The sequence below is a fragment of the Ips typographus genome, linkage group LG7 (assembly GCF_016097725.1).
Source record: "Ips typographus isolate SLU linkage group LG7, UJ_Ityp_2.0, whole genome shotgun sequence".
Lineage (NCBI taxonomy): Eukaryota > Metazoa > Arthropoda > Insecta > Coleoptera > Curculionidae > Ips > Ips typographus.
The window spans coordinates 8,376,766-8,398,132 of NC_138428.1; the positions used below are offsets into that span (position 1 = coordinate 8,376,766).

At 35.2% G+C, this 21,367-nt stretch overlaps 1 protein-coding gene across 2 annotated transcripts in view; it reads left to right on the forward strand.

The window, feature by feature from the left end:
* LOC145732027 (uncharacterized) overlaps positions 1-21,367 on the forward strand; it is a 143,048-nt gene that overhangs the window by 118,109 nt on the left and 3,572 nt on the right. The gene's annotated exons all lie outside the window — the stretch shown is intronic.

The following is a 21,367-nucleotide window of genomic DNA, read 5'->3' on the forward strand; positions in this document are numbered from 1 at the left end:
GAACAGTAGCTGATCGCTTCCAATTTAGCCCTGGTCATGCTCACACCATATTTTTAAAAACAGTAATGTTACATCTCGAAAATACAGTTATATCAAATGGCATCAAAATATTGCGAAAACTGTTAAGGAATTTGATGTGAAGAAGTTTTCCACAAGTAGTTGGATGTGTAGATGGAAGTCATATCCAGATTCTTGGAAAAAGAAGAGGAGTGATTCATTCTATAGTCGAAAAGGAGTACATTCAGTTATTTTGCAGGTTGGACATTTTGCAAATTTTAATTTTTACTTATTACTATGAATTTGAAATAAACTTTATACTTTTCAGGGAATATGCAATGCCCAAATGGAATTTATAGACATCTAAACAGGATGGCCAGGGTCTGCACATGATGCTAGAGTTTGGCGAAATTCTCCCATTTATTCAAAATTAAAAAATCGTGCCCTACGAAGCTGCTATCATTTATTAGGGGACACTGCTTAATATAATATTTGTGTTCTTTTTATGTTTTGTTCATTTGTGTGTAATTATTTTTGTTCGTTCGTACAAAAATTCATTGGATGGGTTGTGTAGCGAGTTTTCGGGTTGTCTAATTTTTGTTATGAGTCTAAGAGAAATGTGTTCTGCGACCTGTATGTGTTTTTCGTCTTGTCAGTTGCATAGTATATTATGTATATTATGTCCATAATCAAGTAGAGGTCTGCATATAGATTTATATATTTTAGTTGCAGTCATTGTACTTATTCCTTTGTCTTTGTATGTATGTGTTCTGAAGTGTTTTGTTCTTTTTATGATTTCGTTTCTTACGTTTTGTGTATGTTTGGTAAATTTTAGTTTTTGGGCAAGTGTTATTCCTAAGTATTTCACGTCTTGACAATCTCCATCTGTAGAACCACAACATGGTCTTGTCTGTCAGTATTTGCAGCTTCTCTACAGTTTTTGTTGTAGATTTTCAATCCCTAATTTATACAGTCGATACATTATTTTTATATAAATAAAGGAAGAAACGTGAAAAATACCAAGCTCATATTCTTAAGAGGGTAAGTATATTATCTTAATTATATCCCAAATGAGTAAATGTAATGTTGACAAAATTGTATTTAGCGTATTTGGCAATTTGCCCTAATCTGTCAAGCACAGATTTGTTAAAATTAACAGAAAAAAGTGCTATTTTAAAACAAATTCTAAAGGAAAATAAACATTTAAAATTTACGAAACCAAGTGTAGTAAGGAATATGTAATAGGGAATTTTGAGAAACTGAATAAAAGTTTTTTGCTAGACAAAGTTTCTATTATGGGTGACAAAAACCGTATTTCTAAAAGTATCTTTGGTAATTAAAGAGGTACAGAGTAGAGGTATATCTAATGAAAATCTATTAAAAAAGTTTAAATCTGATTTCTTTATTCAAATGATATGTTCCAAATTAGGTTGGAAGTGTAACAAGAAAATAAAAAGCTTATTTTCTATGCCTGTTGCACTTATTTGAAACACCAGTAGCGCCACCTGAAAATAAAAATTGTCAATTATTGCATGCTGATAATGTAGACGTTGCTCTAGAAAACAATGCTGAAATCGATTTATCTTTATTGCCGTTAAATAATCATGAAGATGTTCAAAGTAAATTGGAAATGTCGCCGTCCGTCATTACTAGTCAACAATTATTACAGTCGCCTAGAAGCTACAGCACTTTTAATAGTAATAGTATGAGTTTAACTCCATTTGATGTAGTAAACCGTAGTTCCGTACAAAGAAATAGTTTCAATAACATAACTCGCGAAAAAATTGATTTTCCTAGTTTGCTTATTGATGTCTCTCCAGACAGCAGCAGTGTGATTTTACCACTAGGAGCAAAAAATATTTTCCATCTTAAAATAAATGTAAACATTTATAGGGCTCTTTTTCAATTGCAGAAGATGACTGGGGACTATGCGGGTTCTGGCTCATTTTTATGAAATGGTGAAGGCGCGAGGCGGCGCTCGGTTCGTTTATATGCATATAGCGATAGTCGGACGGTGGTGACGTCATGGGCCTCGGAGCCCCGAGATGGGCTCAAAACAGCGACCGGCCAGAACAGCGACATGAGAGATCGGAATGGGATCGGAAAAGAACCTGACTTTGATAAAAAACAAACTGAAGAGTTAAATAACCCCAACGAACAGGACACAGTGATACAATTCACACAAATGATCAAGACCCAATTGTACGAATACCAATCATCGATATACCAGTCAATTACGGTGCAAACCAGGTAATTATTTCTAAAGTTTTACATTCACCGGCAAAACCGAAATTAACACTACTATTCGAAAAGAAACGCCGATTGATAGTTCAACTTAGTCAAAATAACTTTGAAGATGATATCTTAAAGTTTATTAAAGAAAACATAGTTCCTGAAAAACAGTATCACATATACTTTGAGGAACAGGGTGTATACGAAGAGTTTTGTGAAGTTGTAAGAAGATACTTTAGGTGGCCTTCATTAAATCTAAAAAGGTGTTTAAAGAAACTTGACGTCACAAATAAAGGGGACATTGAAGAGATAATTGAAAGCTACCACCAAAGTAAAAGTAACCATCGAGGAATTGATGAAACTCTTTCAAGAATTAAAGGCCTAATCAAAAACAATCAATCCAAACGTATATCAATCAATGTGATATTTGTATCAGAACAAAATATGACAGACATCCCGTCAATATTGAAATGAATGTCACCCCAACTGCGACAAAGCCGTTTGAAATAGTACATATGGACACGTACACATTAGAACAATCAAAATTTTTAACTATTTTGGATAGTTTTTCGAAATACGCGCAAGCGTACCCTCTCAAATCTTTAGCGGCAACAGAAATTGTTGATAATCTATTAATGTTTTTCTCTCATCACGGAGTTCCAAAACAGATAATTTTGGATAACGGGACTGAGTTTAAAAATTCTGTTGTCACTGAACTGCTGCAATTGCATAAAGTCAAAATTCATTTCATTTCGCCAAACCATCCTCAATCTAATGGAAATATTGAAAGATTACATTCAACGATTAGCGAACATGTAAAGCTATTGAATGCTCAAAATTTCAATAATTCAAGTATTAACCAAAAAATGACTTATTCAATTATGGCTTATAACCATTCAATTCACTCCGCAACCAAGATGAAACCGATTGATATCATCAACGGTCATATTACTGACAGTGACCCGTTTGATGTAAACTTAGAACAACTGTTGCTATCGGATTATATTACAAACCATAAAGAACAAACAAAACTCTTATATTCCACGATTAACGAGAAACTTGCACAAAGTAAGGAAAAACGTGTCAGCAAAATTAATCAGAACCGTGAGAATCCCGACTTGTTTGAAGCTGGTCAAAATGTCTACTTAAAAAAGCATACTAGACAAAAACTAGCTGAAAAGTTTACAAAGCCAGAAAAAATTACCAGGGTTAACAAAAAACGTAAAACTATTATGACTAATGCCCATGGAAAAATCCATATGGCAAACGTAAAGAGACCTTTACGAAACACATACAGCTTTGATTAAATACTATCATTGCAAATATTAGTTAACCTTAGATTTTAGTATATAATTAAGTTTTTGACTTAGTAGTTAACAAAATATCATTATAGGTCCTGCCCGTGTGACAGCACAAGTGCCTTCTCAAATCCGCTTTGTAATTAAACGTTTTTGGGCACATATCGCACTTGTGCGGTTTATCGCCCGTGTGTTTCTTCGTATGTCGTTTGTAGGTTTCATCATCAGGAAACCGTTTACCGCACCGGGAACACTTGAACGGTTTATCACCACTATGGAAGGTGTTGTTGTGTTGAGTGAGATAACAGGGACGATTGAACACCTTATCACAGTCGTAACATTTGATTTTCCGCTCCTCCGAAGCACGAGGGGGAGAATTCTCCTTTTGTTCCTCCTCCAAATTGGTCAACAACACCTCCACCTCATTAATTCCTAAGGTGGTTAGTCCTCCAAATTCAGTTGTCAAATTGGTGGTGTAATTCTCCATTATTACAGGATGAGGGTATTCCTGAAGAGGACAGTAGTACTGTCCCATACCAGCCACGTTCGCATACCCATGTAGTTCCGCCAGAACCTGCGCAAAACTGGGCAAAGGCTGGCTCACATCCAAATCACCCGTAGTACTGCTGGGGGTAAACGTATCCTGCGTAACGTGGGAGGCCAACTCATTTGGGTACTGCTCCGCCAAGATAGGCACCACATCCACCACGCTGTCGCTGCTCCTCGAATCCTCCTGACTATTATCCTTACTAGCCGAGGAATTCCTAGCTGGATGGTGATGGGCGCTGATGGGCATGATAGCTGGATCAGGCAGCCCACTAGATTTAACCGCTTTCTTGTGCAACGTGGTGTTGTAGTGTCTCTTTAAATGTCCGGAACTGGTGAACCACTTGTTGCACGCGGTGCAATTGTAGGTTTTCGGTCTGCGTGCTTCGTTACTCTTCCAGTTGGTACTCTTGGTGGGAGCAGGAGCTAGTGGTGGCGGTGCCGGAGCCTCATAACCACTAAAACACTCTGAAACACCCTCGCTAGAACCACCATCAACCACAAACTCCCCTTGGTAACCTGTTGGTTGATTATTCCCCAAACTAATCATCCCCTGCACGGTATGTCCCTCCTTTTCCTTCTCCCACGTTTGACTGACCAATTTCTGACTATCCAAATCCAGTATCTCACTCTGACTCACCTCCTCCTCATTCATGGGTGTTTCATAATAATACTGGGGGTCACCCAAATTGTTGTGCTCGACGAGGAGGGAAGCACTCTTGTACACCAAACCACACTTCTCGGACTGTTTGGGACTGGGTGAGGGTGTGGGTTGTAGTGGATAGTTCACACTGTACACCGGTCTGTTGTACGGATTATACCGAGCGTTCAAATATTTACTCTGAGTGCAATCCATATTAATTTTTCCAAAGAGAAAAAACAAAAAAAATACAGTCACCCGAAAATAACGTAGCGTCCGACTCCGACCGTTGACTGACTGAAACTGAAACTTGTGCATTGGCCCACTCTTGGTGGGGGGTTGGTGGAGGTGGTGAGGTGTGGTTTTGGAAATGCGTGAGTTATATACAGGGTGATTCAGGTTTTATTACACGAATTTTAACCACGTATTCTACGTCCCAAAATAATTCCAGGTTGCTCTATAAACTATATCCAGAAAATGCGACTTTTGGGAAAGAGAGGGTGTTGAAGTTTTTTAACAAAAAAAAAAAGGTTGCCAATTTTACGAGCAGTTAATTCTTTAGTCCAACGTTGCAGAAAATGCATCGAAGTCAAAGGACACCATTTTGATCAATTATTATAATTTTTTATCAAATGTTTAGTTCTTTGTTGCTTACAATTAGTGTATTGCCTCGATAAGTTCGAATTTCGATTACTCGAAATCGGTGGGTCGGAAAAAAAAATTCCAAGAAACCTTTTTCCTTCAAAATTAAACATTCAACGGAAAATGGAAAAATCAATGATATTTTTATAACAAGCAGTGCCGTACTTTTTTTTCTTAAAAATTATCAGGTGACTTATTAATACACGCGCCACTGGTGAAGATAAAACAATTTTTTAATTGGCGAATAATCGGCTTTTTTTGTTTATGAAAACCACAAAGTTTTATTAAAATAGGTAGAAGAGTTTTGAAAAAAAAATTAACTTTGTGTTTTTTTTTTATAAAACTTCAACACCCTGTAGTTCCTAAAAGACGCATTTCCGGGATATAGTTTATAGAACAAACTGGGATTATTTTTGGACGTAGAATACGTGGTTAAAATTTGTGTATTAAAACCTGAATCACCCTGTATACAGTGTGTTCTAAATTAAGTGCGCACCAATGCCAACTTTTTTATTATTGAAAATAGAAAATTGTTTAAATTAACAAACCTGTGGCATTTTTTGCGTTCACTGAAACGGCGTCAGACGTTGCTAATGTCAAATAGTTAATTTCAAACGCATAATTTAATATTTATCCGTACATCCCGTATTTTAAGTCTGCTATTAAATGATAAAATACCATACGTTGATACCTTGGTTAGATCAAGTTTTATGACTTATGCTCGTAGGAAGTTTTTTATTGAGAGGTGAGATGGTTTTACTTTTGAAGCAAATTTCACCGTTAAAGAAATTAATAAATAAAAAAAAATGTCCAAGGAATTTACAGAGCTCCTCACACTCTCCCTAACCTTCTTTCAGAAAGGGGGTGAAAGGGTTTCTAAATTACAATCAAACCTAGTACAAAAATAAAAAATTATTTGTGAATGAACTTAAAAATCCATTAGAAAAGGAAAACATTTTAAGCAAATTTCACCCTTAAGGAAATTAATTTAAAAAAACCCTACCATCATTCTTCTGAATAACCTAACTTAAAGTAAAAATGCAAAAAAAACAGTATTTTTGATATGTACAAACTTAATTGGTTACTGTCAAGGTGACAGTGACAGGTCGACAAATAATTTGACAGGTGACAGACAAGGTCGTATTAAGGAAGTGTTTGCAAAAACTCCCCTGGTGGGCGAGTGGTCTGTTTTAATCGTGCTTTTTTTTTCTCTTAATTTCAGTGAGTTACGGCCTAAAAATCGCGGTGTAAACACACACACCCAAACCAAAAAAAACTAAACAAAACAAATGACGCGCTCTGATGATGGCTAATACAACAAACAAAACCAAAAAAAACAAAACGTAAGGTTCAAGGTGAAAACTAGAGACGAAATTCAATCAAGACGGCCATGGATTGCACGTTTCGGCGGCTTTGACTCACTTCGGCTCTTTTTCTTTTTGTTTGGTTTTTACGACCCTTTGAAAAGTATTTCAAGCAACGTGACTTCCCTAGAGCTGTAAACTAGACTAGACAGGGTTGTAAATTAGCGTTTTGACAGGTAATTGGGGCAAAATTGTCCGAAAAATGTCTTTGCCGGCTGGCGTGTAATAACATTTTTATATGCTCCTAAAAATGCTTAAGTGGCAAACAAAATAATGGTTTTTAAAAAACACAATTTTATTTCGGCCAAGTTACAAAATGAGCTTAATAATATGGAACTGAACTCAGACACTACGTGTCTAGTAATTTAAATAGTTAATTAATTTAATTTTTTAATTTAATTTATTAATTTAATTATTTTATTTTTTATTTTTAGACGGTTTTGAAATATTTTGATGCTATGCTGCTTCAGGAGCATTTGGAAGCTTCTAGATGCTGTTTTGGAGCTTCTAAACTGTTTTGGAAGCTTTTGAAATATTTTTAGACGACTTCAAGAGCATTTAGAAGGTTTTTTAGCATCAGTTTAAAAAGCGTATTGAAGGCTCTGAACCGCTTTGACAAAAATACAACTTGGATAAATTTATATGCTGTGATATACGGTCATCGATTGAATAGCAGATAATTTTGGTTTTTAGGAGTTGAAATGTAATAGAAGTCAAACTTCACAGTTTAGCTGACGTTTTACATAATTTATTTTTGTATCCTCCGCACCTACGGATTTAAAAATCAAAGTCAAGAGAAAGCATAGCAAAAGCAGCTTTTTCAACCAATTAAACAATTCAATCATAAACTACGAACAGTGCTGCAATTTACGCAAATGCTGCCCATGTTGACTTATCATTTTGAGTTTATCACATAACATTTTTGACTGAAGCGATATTATTTCATTTGGCCACCTTGTATTTGCAGTCCAAGTTCTGCAAGACAAAACATTGTCTGGGATGTCTTCAAAAGGCGCCTAACAATTTATTAGGATAGAAAGTCATAAAAGTCGCTTTTGGTTAGACTAGAAACCTTATCTGCTTTCAATACTAAAACCAGGTGTCATTTCGGTTTAGCAAAGTATACCAGGGTAAAATAGAGCAATAAAACATTGCATTTATTTTTGCTAGTTATATTTACAACCAAATATAATGGTTTTTAAAAACCAGATTTATTTCAGACGAGTTACAAAGTGAGCTTAATAATATAGAACTGAACTCGAGCATTTTATTTCTAACAATTTTGTATAAAAATAGTTGCTTGACTTACTTGCACTACATGACTTAAGTATAAACATTGGGTATTCCTAATTAAAGGGTTAGGTATGCAATATAAAACTTGCTAGGTGAACTTTTGCCAGTACATACATATAACTTAACATTTTATGGAGGTTAAAAGCCCACACAACTCACACCTGTACTTTCCGGTATCTTTTTTTGAATGTGGTAATTGTAAAAGTTGGCTATAATACAATATATAAATTTTTATTCAAAAACATAGAAGCCTTTGAGCCAATTATCAACATTTTATAGGCAATTTCAAAGCTTCAAAATCATTTTTACCTGGAAATGTAAAAATCAAAAACAACAATCATGAAACTCGACTAAAAGGCTTAATTTTTGGCTTTTAAGATACATTTTAAACTATACTACCAACAAGAAATCTGGAACATTAATAGATGATAGACCAATTACAGATTTCTGAGCCATTTTCAACATTTTGAAGGCAATTACAACGCTGAAAAACTACTTTTTTATGTGGAAATGTAAAAATCAGTGACAACAATCATGAAACTTGACTAAAACCCTTAATTTTGGCTTTAAAGGTAGATTTTAAAGGGTATCAATAAAGAAATGTTAGTCAAAACCTTGGAAATAGACTTGATAACTTATTTGCAATTTTTATTATTTAATATCCGACAGGGCTATGGTTTCATCAATAATGATACCTATTAAGATCAATTATCTACGAAATAATGTCTAGGGCGTTATTTTTTATAATTCCCTTAGACTCTTTATTTAAAGTAGATTTCCCCTACAATTTTTCTTAAAACTACCTAGATGAAACATATCCAAAAAGTTTTTTGACGCAAACAAAATTACAATAAGCATTTTTACATAGTTCATGAAAAGTAAAGATATTAACTATTCATTTATTTAGTTTATTGCCACACATTTTCGAATGTAAAAATTTTCATTTATTTTTAGTCGCAATTTTGTCGAAAACGGGGCATGCTACATTATGTCATTCATTTAACAACCCTTTTTTATAATCAATACTTCTATCCAAGAATTAAATAAAATATAGAGTGTACCTCTTAAAAAACAGACCACTTTACCATGCCACATTTGTCTGCGATACCCTGTACAATCCTAATTTTACAATGTGCCTACATTAGCCCCAAGATTTCATTATAACATCTACTAACCCTAACTTTAATGATCAAAACTGGACCCCATAACTTATGGTACATCATCGTAATCAGAAAACTAGGCTCTATTACAATATGCCAAAATTTAATATGGCGCCCATAATAAAAATTAAAGTTGATGATGGCAACTAGAAAATGAAACGTCGGATATCAAAAATGATAATGCCTCGTTGTTTGGAGGAAAAGCGACAATGGCAAGTCATGTGAAATAAGCTTTCCATTAACGTATAAAAGTTGATTGCTTAAGTAGTATCGTTTGGCCCCCAAAGGCCGTCAACATTGACCACTTTTGTCGGTGTATCCTTTAGTTTAAGCCTCAACAACTCGTTTAAATGCACTAATTTTGGTAGTGTTTTATACGTATAGAGTTTAATAGGCTTTCTAAAAATATCTCAACTTGGGTTCATAGTACTGTGGTTTTGTTTTTGTTTATGTATGTTCCTTCTTCAAGTGAACTCTATTAATTTAACTGGTGGAAAAGTCAAACCCACAACTAATAATCTTAAAATTTTGCAGATCCGATATACTGGCTCATCCGATTGTCCCTTATGCCACAGTAATCAGGTTCAGGTATCGACGTGAGTGGTCGTCCAACCAAAAAATTCCCAGGAATTAATGGCTGCATATCTTCGGGATCAGATGCTAGCGGACTGATCAGTCTCAAATTTAAAATGGCCTCAATTTGTGTCACTATTGTCATAAAATTTTCATAGTCTAAATGTATAGTTCTAATAACATGCTTGAAATGAAATTTGAAGCTTTTAACCCCCGCCTCCCACAGACCACCAAAATTAGGGGCACGAGGAGGAATAAAATGCCAACTGACAACCTCATTAGCCAAATAATAATAATAAATGCCTAAAGTCTTGTTATTTTCAGCTTCACCAAGCACTAAAATACTGGCCTCTAAATCTCTGTTTACATTAAAATTCTCTAATAATTCTGATCGATTTGAAAGATACTTTTGTAAATCAAATCCTGAATTAGACAAAATCTCACTGACCTCGTTTTGAATCTTTAACAATTCCTCCTTTGAATGTGATTCAGTTAACATATCATCTATGTAACAACAGTTTTGTATTTCGTTGCTTGCTAAAGAGCGGGTATCTTCTAATGTGAGTTGGTAGAGACACCTAATGGCTAAGAATGGAGAGGATGCCAATCCATAGGTGATCACATTCAGTTCGTAACACTTAAGAACATCTGTGGGGTCGCTACGCCAAAATATTCTTTGATATTTTCTATCAGACTTATTAATCAAAACTCGTCTGTACATTTTTGATATGTCTGCGTTTAAGACATATTTGTGAATGGTGGGTCCTACCACTTGAGTGTCATTTAATGACAAATTATTATCAGTGATACCAGATCCGTTAAAAACTACTCTTAAACGGGTTGTTAAACTATCTTCACCAATTACTGCGTGGTGGCTCACAGAATAAGCATTACCACAGCTACCATCACCTAATTCATCTAAATTTGCACTCAAAAAAGTCATATGACCTAATCTTTCATTCTTCTCCATAAAGCTATTGTACTCATTTCTTAACTTAGAAAATTGTGAAAGACGATTTTCTAAAGAATAATATCTTTTTAAGGCCATACCTTTTGAATTACATAGTTGAGCATTATGTTTAAAAGGAATTCTAACTACCAACCGTCCTTGAGAATTTCTGTAGTAATTATTTTAAAAATGGGATTCTGCAAAATTATCAACCACATTCTTTACATCACATTCTTCGATTGCCCAAACTTTGGTAAGATTTTCATTTACTTCATTGCCACGTGATAAGCACTTCACTTTTACAAATAAAGACCACAGGCGCTTTGTCAATTTTTGAAGGAATTGAGATAATGGTGCCATCTATTAGAGCATTTCGCAAACTTTCATTCCCTATTACCGAACTTGCAATAAACGCGCTAAGTCTGGAGATATTTATCATTCAAATATTTGGGTACAGAGGAAAAAGGCGCCATGTCCATGCGACACTGGCGAATAAGGCGCTTTGTCAGCAGTGCCACTGAGTTGCACAGACATGTTTGGTTTTTTATTCTAGGTCTAGGATAATTTCGGCATTTTAGTCGTTGTTTTTGAAGGGTTATGTTGGTTGTTTAATTCGGTGAAAACGTGAGATCTTTAAGACAACAAAAAGTTAATAAGTTTAGTAGTATACTTGCCTAGTTAAATAAGTATGTCTTGTTCGGAAAATAGTGAGAGTGACGTGTCTAATAGAAAAATCGAGAGAAAAACTAAAAAAAGGAAAAAATACGGGAAACTAACTGATGTGATGAAAACATTCAATTTAAGCAGCCATGAGATTGGCGAGGACTGTCTTTGTAGTCGATATAAATGTTTCCAGGCTGTTCCTGTAACAGCACGAAAAGAAATTATTCGAAAGTTTAATGAATTGAAATCAGTTAATGAACAAAATCTTTATCTATGCGGCCTAATGTCAGTTTTGCCAATAAAACAGAGAAGGCCCCGAAAAGCGGAACAACTTGCTCAATTTCACGATGCTTCTTATCATTATAGGATTCGATTTCATGACAACGAAGAATTAAAGGAAGTTTCAGTATGTCGTAAAGCATTTCTGTCAATACACGGCATAGGTAGGAAAAAACTAGAAGTGTTACAAAGATCATTAAAAGAAAAAGGTGTAGCACCCATTGATAGTAGAGGCAAACACCATAACCGTCCTCATAAACTCTCGGAGGTGTCAAAAAACGTAATAAGAAATCACATCAAATCCTTCAAAGGGAGAAAAACTCATTACAGTTTACACAAAACATCAAAGCTGTATCTTCCTGAAGAACTAAACGTTAAAAAAAGCATAATATGTTTTCACAAAAGTTTCTAGATGTTAAAATATCTTATGAAACTTATAGGACGATATTCTCTACAGAATTTAATATAGGATTCGGATTTCCTAGATCGGACACTTGTAGTCAATGCGACATAAACATCGCGAAAATGAAGGATCTTGAATCTGAAAGATTCAATTTAACAACTAGAGGAATGACTGAATCTTTACAGTTTAGACAAGTAGAGAGGAATATCAGAAACTTGAAAATAGTAATTAAGCTGCATAAATTATTAAAGGCTGACCAATTTTACAAGAGGAAGAGAGAAGCCAAAATAAGTAGTCAACGAGTTTTATCTACTGAAGCAATTTGTTTGGATTTCTCCAAAAACCTTCCACTTTCCAATATAACGACCAATGACGTCTATTACAAAAGACAGCTATCTCTATATTCGCTAAATATTTATGTACTTTCGACTTCTCAAGCAATATTTTATACATTTCCAGAAACTGTTGGAAATAAGGGATGTGATTCGGTCAGTTCCTTGCTTCATCACTTTGTATTCAACTATCTCAACGAAGAAGTTCAACATTCAGAAATATTTTGCGACTCGTGCGGGGGGCAAAATAAGAACTATACTGTGTTCCGACTTCTTCACTATATAGTCCACGTTGAAAAGAGGCTACAATCGATAAAACTTACTTTTCCAATAAGAGGGCATTTCTATTTGGAGTGCGACAAAGACTTTGGTTTGATTAATCAAAAGAGCCGAGCTGAAGATTGGATTGAAGTATTCAAATCAGCTAGAGTTAAACCAATGCCCTTTGAAGTGGTTGAAGTTGAACAAAGCAATTTTAAGAACTGGACGTTCTTTTTTAAAGAGAGGTACAGAAGAAAATGTCTCTTTCCAACTCTACCGATTCGAGAACTAAAAATAGTTAAAGCATCCTCGCCTAATTTACTACAGGACTACATATAATGGGATGTGGGAATCCAGCCCTGTAACAGACCCAAAATTTAAACCTACTCAAAAGTGCAGAGACGGAGAATTTGAACTGCCCGATTATTTATACAATGGTACGTAAGTTTTCTACTGATAATATTACAATGGTATAATCATAATTTATTTTAAAAGTGGAAAAGTGGAAGAATCTGCAAGATTTTAAAAAATTTTGTGGGCCCGAGGCGCAGAATTATTTTTCCAATATTCCACATTCAATAAATTAAAATACCTGAAGCCTCTCTGACTCGAAATTAGTTTATAGTATCATGCAGGGTAAGTTTTCTATTTAAAAACAAAAAAAAAATAATAAAAAATCCTGTTTTTTAATAGATCAAGCACGCAAGTATTTTGCTGAAAACACCATTACTTGAGTGTTCACTTAATGACATGGCGCCTTCTTAGAATGTCGCGCATGGACATGGCGCGTTTTTCCATTTTTTTTATGACGTCAAGTGAAAGAATGTTGTTTTTGTAAACCATGCTACATGCTACATTAAAATCTACCTAATAGGTGCTACTACAAATGCTGAGTCGTCATTTCTACCCTAGTTCAAAAATCTAGTTAAAATTTAAACAAGACTGTAAGGAATTAAAACCTTTAAACTGGTTTTTCTCGAAATCGATTTTTTTGACAAAGCGCCTTTTTCCCCTGTGGTCTTCAAATGGAAATATTAATGTCACCTCCTATTAGCCAGCCTAATTTGCTAAATTGTCCAATTTTCCCAATTTAATTTGATTGGTTAGCAAAATGTCATAAAAAATACTTACACCACATAACATGTCAATATCTTTACTGATGTTAAAGTCAGGATCGGCTAGATTTACATGCTCCGGTATCGAAATGCAACTTGAATCAAATGATCTTATCGGCATCGCTTCAGTAATTTTCGGAAAACTAAACAATTTGCTTCTGTTTGGAAACTCCCGATGCGTGATTTTAATGTACACCTAGTTTTATATCTACCTTGCAAAAAGTTATTACTTCCAACACCCGAAACAGAATAATTAACTAAAGGAAGGATATGACACGCAGTCTTCTCCACAATACTTTATTACGACCTTCAAAAGGTAAGGCCTGCTCTACTAGTTTCGGACATATAAATGGCCATCTTCAGGAGCTATAAGAATAAATTACTCTACTTATGCGTAACAGGTGTTTAACAAACGGGAAAAAACCTACCTCAACTCGACAATTAATGTGCGGGCTGTCTTTCTAGAAAGGGGGAGACAGTGAGACCCATGTTGTAAAGGTTTGTGAATTTAAGGTTGTTAAAAGTGGGAATAAAGCTATAAAAATTTTAACACGTGTAGTATAAATTAAAAGGGTTTTAAAAAATTGAATAATTACCTGAATGGAGAAAAAAAAAAGAAAAAAACTGACACTACATCCTATTTAAATTTAAACACAAATACTTAAACTTAAAATTAGACCCATTTTAAGGGCTGGGTTAGACCCTATGGAAAAAGATAAATTTAAAAACCAATCCACCATCCACGGCAGCGGCGATCGAACAGGAAACAAAATGGTGATTTTTTAAAAAACTTTGAAAAAACCGCAGTGATAAGCCGTTAATACAAAGGCAGGGGGAACGTTTAAGAGGGGATTACACTAAAATCAATAACCTAGGTGACAACCGGTGGGCAGTTCTGCAACCCACAAATCAATAAAAGATTAACAATAAAAGGTTAAAGCTGCAACCATTTATACAACAAGATGTAAAGTTAAAACCAGAAATAAACAATGCACTAACCGACAAACATGTGGCGGGTGGACAACGCAATGCGCAAAAAGGGGGGTAGCCAAGGGCTCAAACATGATTTTAAACCCCGCAGAAAGTGCAAACACCGACCAACACGCTAGTGAAGGAGGGGATGTTGAAAGATGGGGTGCTGGGAGTGTTTACGAGGGATTAGGAAGCATTAAAAGGTGAGGGACTTAAAAAAGGAAGTTGATGGATGGTTAAGCTGATCATTCAGGCAGGTGTGCCCACCATCATCAGAGGCCCTGTTGATCTCAAGCACCTCAAGGTGGTTGAGGAGGCTGCCCTTAGCACACACGTGCAGAATCTTGAAACCCTGTTCAGTATTGAAGGTGTGGCCATTCAGACGAAGATGCCGAGAAAAATTAGATTTCATATAGCTAGTGTTTAGGTTGGGGTTGTTAGTGAACTTCAAGAACTCCCGAGTGTGCTCGTGAATACGAGTGGAGAACCTCCTGCCCGTCTGACCAACATAGAGAGCATTACATCCAGGAGTGCAACAGGACAGTTGGTAAACGCCTGATTTATGCAGTTGAGGAGTAGGATCTTTGGAGTTAAAAAGGAAATGTCTGGAGGTGTGGGAAACTTTGAAGCAAATATTTATGTTGTTAGACCTGAAAATATTTTTCATCTGAAGTGAGAGAGGGCCTAAAAAGGGGATTGAAAAGAATTTTGTTTCTTCAGATGTGTCTTTGTGTATTAATTTCTTATTGACAAATTTTTTAAAATGGTTAAAATAAATTTTATTGATTAATATATTGGGAAATTTATTATTGGTTGCAACTGTTTTAATCCAAGAGAGTTCTAAATTAAAATTTGTTTCAGACATTGGAATGTTAAATAGGCGGTTAAAGAAACAGTTTAGGGACGCAACCTTCTGATTGAGAGGATGAATAATTAAGTTTTTTTTTAGGAAAACCAATTTTATTATAAAAGCTCCCAGTAATGAAATTTGATTGTGAGCCTTGATCTAGTAAAACAGTCGCCTTAAACTGTAATCCTTTATTTAGGATGAAAACAGAAGCAGTAGACAACTGCGCATATTTATTAGCCCGACTTATTAACGTAGTTTGAGGCGAGACAAGGGTCGCATTCGTTTTCGCGCTCCATGGAGCGAGCAGAGCGTTTTTGACGTCACAATGACGTAATTTAACAATTGGTCAAATTATGGTTTTCCCAAATTACGTCATTGTTACGTCAAAAAGCTCTGCTCGCTCCATGGAGCGCGAAAACGAATGCGGCCAAGGTCATCGTTGCGTTGAATACTGTTTCTATCTTCAACCGGGTCGTGATTATTCGCAATGTTTATGTGCAATGTGTTTTATGCCCTTCTCTCGTCTGCTCGAGCCGCTCGGCCTGCGTTTATTTCCCTTGCTGCAGCACATATTCTACAATTTTCAAATGCATATTTTGGATTCAAACAGTTTAGATACTGTTTCAGCCTTACCGCTTCGTGCTTTCTTTTATCAGGATCAAGTTTTAAAAATGAATTGCATTTAAATATTGAATGACTTGATTTACAGTAAAAAAAATTGTTATTGCTATTTGTTAGTAATGAGTACGATTTGTTGAAGTTTTGATTAAAATTTCTATTATTGTAAGTTTTATTTTGATTTTTATTGCTTTTTGTACTCACAGTTTCAAGATTCTCTAATAACTCACATTCTCTTTAACAAAATTGAGCAAGTCCTCAAAAGAGGGTAGATCAGTATTAAATTTTTTAGATTCCCAATCCTTACGAGTTGGGTGGTCAAGTTTTGTAACCATTAAATAAACAAGTAACACTGACCACTGATCTGTGGGTTGATTTAATGCTTTTAAACCTTAAACATTTCTATGAAATAAATCAAATAAGCTGCGCAATTCAGTGTGTGATTCTTTGACTACTGAAGGCGCTTCAAATAAACCATTGACAAAATTAAAAATAATTAGTCTATTATTTTCGTATATGTGTTTTAACATGTTTAAGGCAATACTATAATTATCGTTATTTGTAGTTTTAATCGACTCTAACATTTTAAATGCATCACTTTCAAGATGTGCTTTTAAATAATAAAACTTGAGCAATTCATCCATTGATGAGTTTTGATCAATTATTGAATTCCAACTTATGAATTATTATTAATGTCTGGTAATTTTATTGAAAACCCCGTAACATGTCGCTGGGAACTATGTGATTCCGGTAGGGAGATGTTATCAATTGGCTCTATTTTATGATGATTTGACAATATAAGTAAAGCACGCGCACTTATTTCATCAAATAAATCTTCAAATTAGATATATTAAATATATATATATATATATATATATATTATTATATATTATTATTGATATCTTTCTTGTTTGTCTTGACTAATATTATCAGCTGATAATGCCAATTCATCATTTTCGGTGTCAATTAACAATTCTATTTCGTCCTGGTACTCCCTAAACTCATCACACAATGGTTGAGTGCGTGCTAAACGGCTATCTAATTGCATAAAAGCACTATTATCAACTTGGAGGGGATCAAACAACTCAACACATTCTTTGAAACGAGTTAAAGGTGGTTTAAAACTAGCTTTATTTTAAATTGCAAACGATTAAAATGGTCTCTAACGTCCGTCATTTTGTCTTGATTTTATAATTAAAATGTATTTATTTTTATAAGGCTTTGTCGATTTAAGTTAATGTAAGTAAGTGTTATCAAATTGAGCCAAATTCAAGACTTACTGTTCTATCTGGTAGATTTTCCTTTTTCAAGTGGACTGTATTAATTAAACTGGTAGAAAAGTCAATTCCACAACTAATAATCTTAAAATTTAATAACGGTTTTAAACCAGAAAGAAATTAACTGTTGTGCGAGTCTTCCCATTCTCTCGCAGACTGCACTTAGAAACTTAAAAACTTAAACTCATTGCGGGTGAACCTCCGCGATGTTGCCGACTTTTTAAAGAGTTAACAATCTAGTAACGAAAGATTTTTTTTGATAAACAAAACCTCACCAATCATGTCGCTGTTTACTGAATGATGCGATATCAATGGTGCTGTTCCTAGATTTTGGGACGCCATTTGAACATTCTAGCTCATAGAGTTGAGTACAGATGTCACCAGATGTGGCACAACAGCTATTGGGTTAATAGGTTGAACGGTTTGGCCGCTAGAGGGCGTCAAAGTTGACTCATTTTTTATGTCTTTTTTGGTGCATCTTTTCTTACAATTGTCAATAACTAGGTTATTTGCAATACTTTGTATAAACTTTTGTATGTCAATGAATAGCCAACGAAATAAGCTTTCTATTGACGTATAAAAGTTGATTGGTTATTGCTACGGTTTCCAAGCTAAAGAGCGTCAAAATTTTAAAATGTATAATTCTTCGTTGTTTTCCAATGGATTTTATTTATGATTAAATTTAAATGGAATATGTTAAAAAAAAAAATTATTCATAATATAATTAGTACGAAATAGTATTTTTTTATTTGTTTACTTTTAATACTAATGCTAATAGTTCGGTAGTGGGTTAAAATTTAGGTTAGCTTAGGTAGTTAGTTAGGTTAGGTACTGCAAGTGCAAATTTTATTTTTATTTTACATAAAATGGTAAATATCTCAGAAATGGATACAGATAGGTATAACCGGAAGTCTTGAATTTTTGTTTCTTGTTTTAGCTTATTGATTCAGTGACATAAGAGAGAACATGATACAAATACACTAGCTTCGCATAAGCTTGCCAGTAAAAACCACAATTTCTGCAGTTAAAGAGTAAAGAATTAATGCAAAAAGAGAAAATTAAATATATGTATCTTATCGTAAAAGAACACCACAATGAACACTACAAAAACAATAACTAAAACAAAAAGCGATTATCAAACTTTTGAAACAACACGCAAACTGAACGCATAAAGCTAGCTAACAAAACTGATACCTGAGTTTAGCTGTTACCTTTATTTAAAGAAAGTGTAGTTTACGATTTAGCTCGTTTTATGACAGGACATTCTTTTTCTTTTTTTTTCATTCTTTTTAGTCACGTAGCTGAAATTGTTGGTATAATAAAATTATATAAGTTATTGCGTCATCTTTCGTTCTTCGGCCCTCACCATGGTTATTTCGGTTATTTGAGAAGACCGAAATTTAGACATAGTTGAGCAATTCGAATTTCCATGAAATGTTGCTTCTTCCTCTACAACATTGCAAAAGTATATTTTTTAGATCCGACGTATTGGTTTTTGGTTTCCACCGTCACTTTTATTTGTCTCTATGGGTGTCATAATCTATTTTTAACAATTTTAATTCAACTTGTTTTCTGATTACAGTGCTGTTTCAGAAATTATGTTTTTACAACGAGTGCCTTCAACACAATATCTCAGCAATGCTTCTTTAGGTCAAATTACCCTAGTCAACATAATATAATTCCATTTTGCAACAGAATGATCATGTGACACGGAGTGCGCTTTAACCTAATCAATTGTTGCTAATCAAAGCTCACGAGCTGTGACCGGTCAGTCAAATAAGAACGTATCAAATTGACGCTCCCTGAAGAGAATTTGCAATGTTTTAACTGTAAAGCAAGAATATTAGATAATACGTAGCCAAAGGCTTTCGTTAGATGACAAAGCAGTCCCCAGCGTCGAAACTGGTATTAACTAATTCCACAAGTTTATTGATAGTGTCACGTTTAATTTATGAGCCCTTCTGGGTTCACCAATTAAACTGACTCACGACGTTAAACGTCGCGCCGGGATCTCAGTTTTAGGGATGGAATCAAACACTGAGTTTTTCTCATATAACACTTAAATCTATTAGATATGGTATACACAAACGTGTCTGCACAATACGGTTATAAACACTAAAAGTTGACAATTCTACAATTGTACTTACATAGTCACAAGCTAAGGACTTAGCATTTCCTGGTGGCTGGCTTGGTCACTTCGCGTTTGAACAACTTTGGAGAACGGACTAATTAACTTGATCTTTTCCCGAGGAGAGTCGACATTTCGACTTCTCGGGTCAGCTGGTCGCACTACCGTTGATCGGTTCACACTTGTCCTATACTGCTAAAATCGGCGTATTTTATACCCGATTGATCGGCTGACGCAGTTTGTTATTGTCGCTTGTTTTTCACATTTCTGTAAAGCAGGTGGTGGTGACTCATCACCGATACGGTGCACTCGGTGCATGACACATTCGGTGCATCGTGATGCGACCTTGCCTCGTGCGCTTAATATTTCGCAATCCTCGAATACTCTTATGTTTTTTAAGTTAATCAGTCCAACTTTCCAATTAACGGATTTTCCATTCGTGACATATGCCTCCGCCCCAGAAAAACTGGTCCCCAGTTTTATATGAACAATAATAAAAACTGTAAACAATAGAAAAAACATATCGTTAACATAAATTTAAAAATTACATGTGTACATACCAAGGTATTATGATTAATGGTTAGTTTTACATATGCGAGTATTTCATAGTACTCAGTTAAGTTTACAATCATTTCTTAATAATAAGTTAGTACTTACTCTAACAAGAAACCTAATAAAATCTTTCCTCTCCTGAAATTATACATAAACAATATCATGCACTTTTAATCTATTCGGTTCCGGCAATGGCAGAACAAAAAATATTGCAACACTGAGAAAAGTTCAATAGAGTCTTAGTCCTATGAGCCAAACTTCGCATCTCACATCACTGAACACCATTGTGATCACTGTTCCATAAATGTTTGTGGTGTGGGTCGATTATTGAATCGATGATTCGGCTAACTTGGACCTCAGTATAAACGTACAGGCCCATCGTGAGTTCCAACAACAATAATGGCTCATCATAGTCTGCTTCCTTCATTCTCATATAGTCCTCAGTGTTACATGAAAGATAAGAACAAAGGTTAATATGCGCTACTTAAGGCTTAATATACAATATTGTCACGTTTAGGGGGTAGCGCAGGAAGAGAAACAACAATCGTAGCTCAAGTATGTCTTCTTTATTAGGCTAGGCAGTGAACACTGTCCAAGAGGGGGTTGTGTGGGTGTGGGTGTATGTGCGTAAGGCCTTCTGATGTGCCGCCAAGCGGAACCCGCTCGATACGAGCAGGGTGCCCCTATGTCCGACACGCCCAAAGGATTTACTTAAAGCACTGGAACAGGGTAACGAGCCGTCCGGGCACTAGAAAGTTCGGACTGTCGCTCGTGACCTCCCTCTGGGGATGACCCCAGAGTTCGGTAATCTTCGATGGCTTGAGACGCTGATTAAATACCCACATCGTGACCCCAATTTGCCGGTCTTGCTGATTCAGACAGTGCACTAGGGGAGACCGGGGCCCGACTAGGTAACGGAACTTAGTGCAATTTATGTTATTCGTGACATCTCCCCCTTCCAACAAGTGTTCGCCCCGAACACTAAAAGTCCATGTTTACAAAATCAACTCACTTATTTTCTATTCTTATTTTCTAATGCAGGTGGGGGAGTACTTTATTTAAACCAACCTATCATCAAATATTACTTCTTAAACTAACATGTTACTTATCTTCTAGAAAAGGGGTGGAAAAACTTTATTGAACAAATATCTTAACTACTTCTCGATTTTTAGACGTTGCCATGTTTGCATACTCAAAAAACACTTATTCCTTTCGTTGGGTCA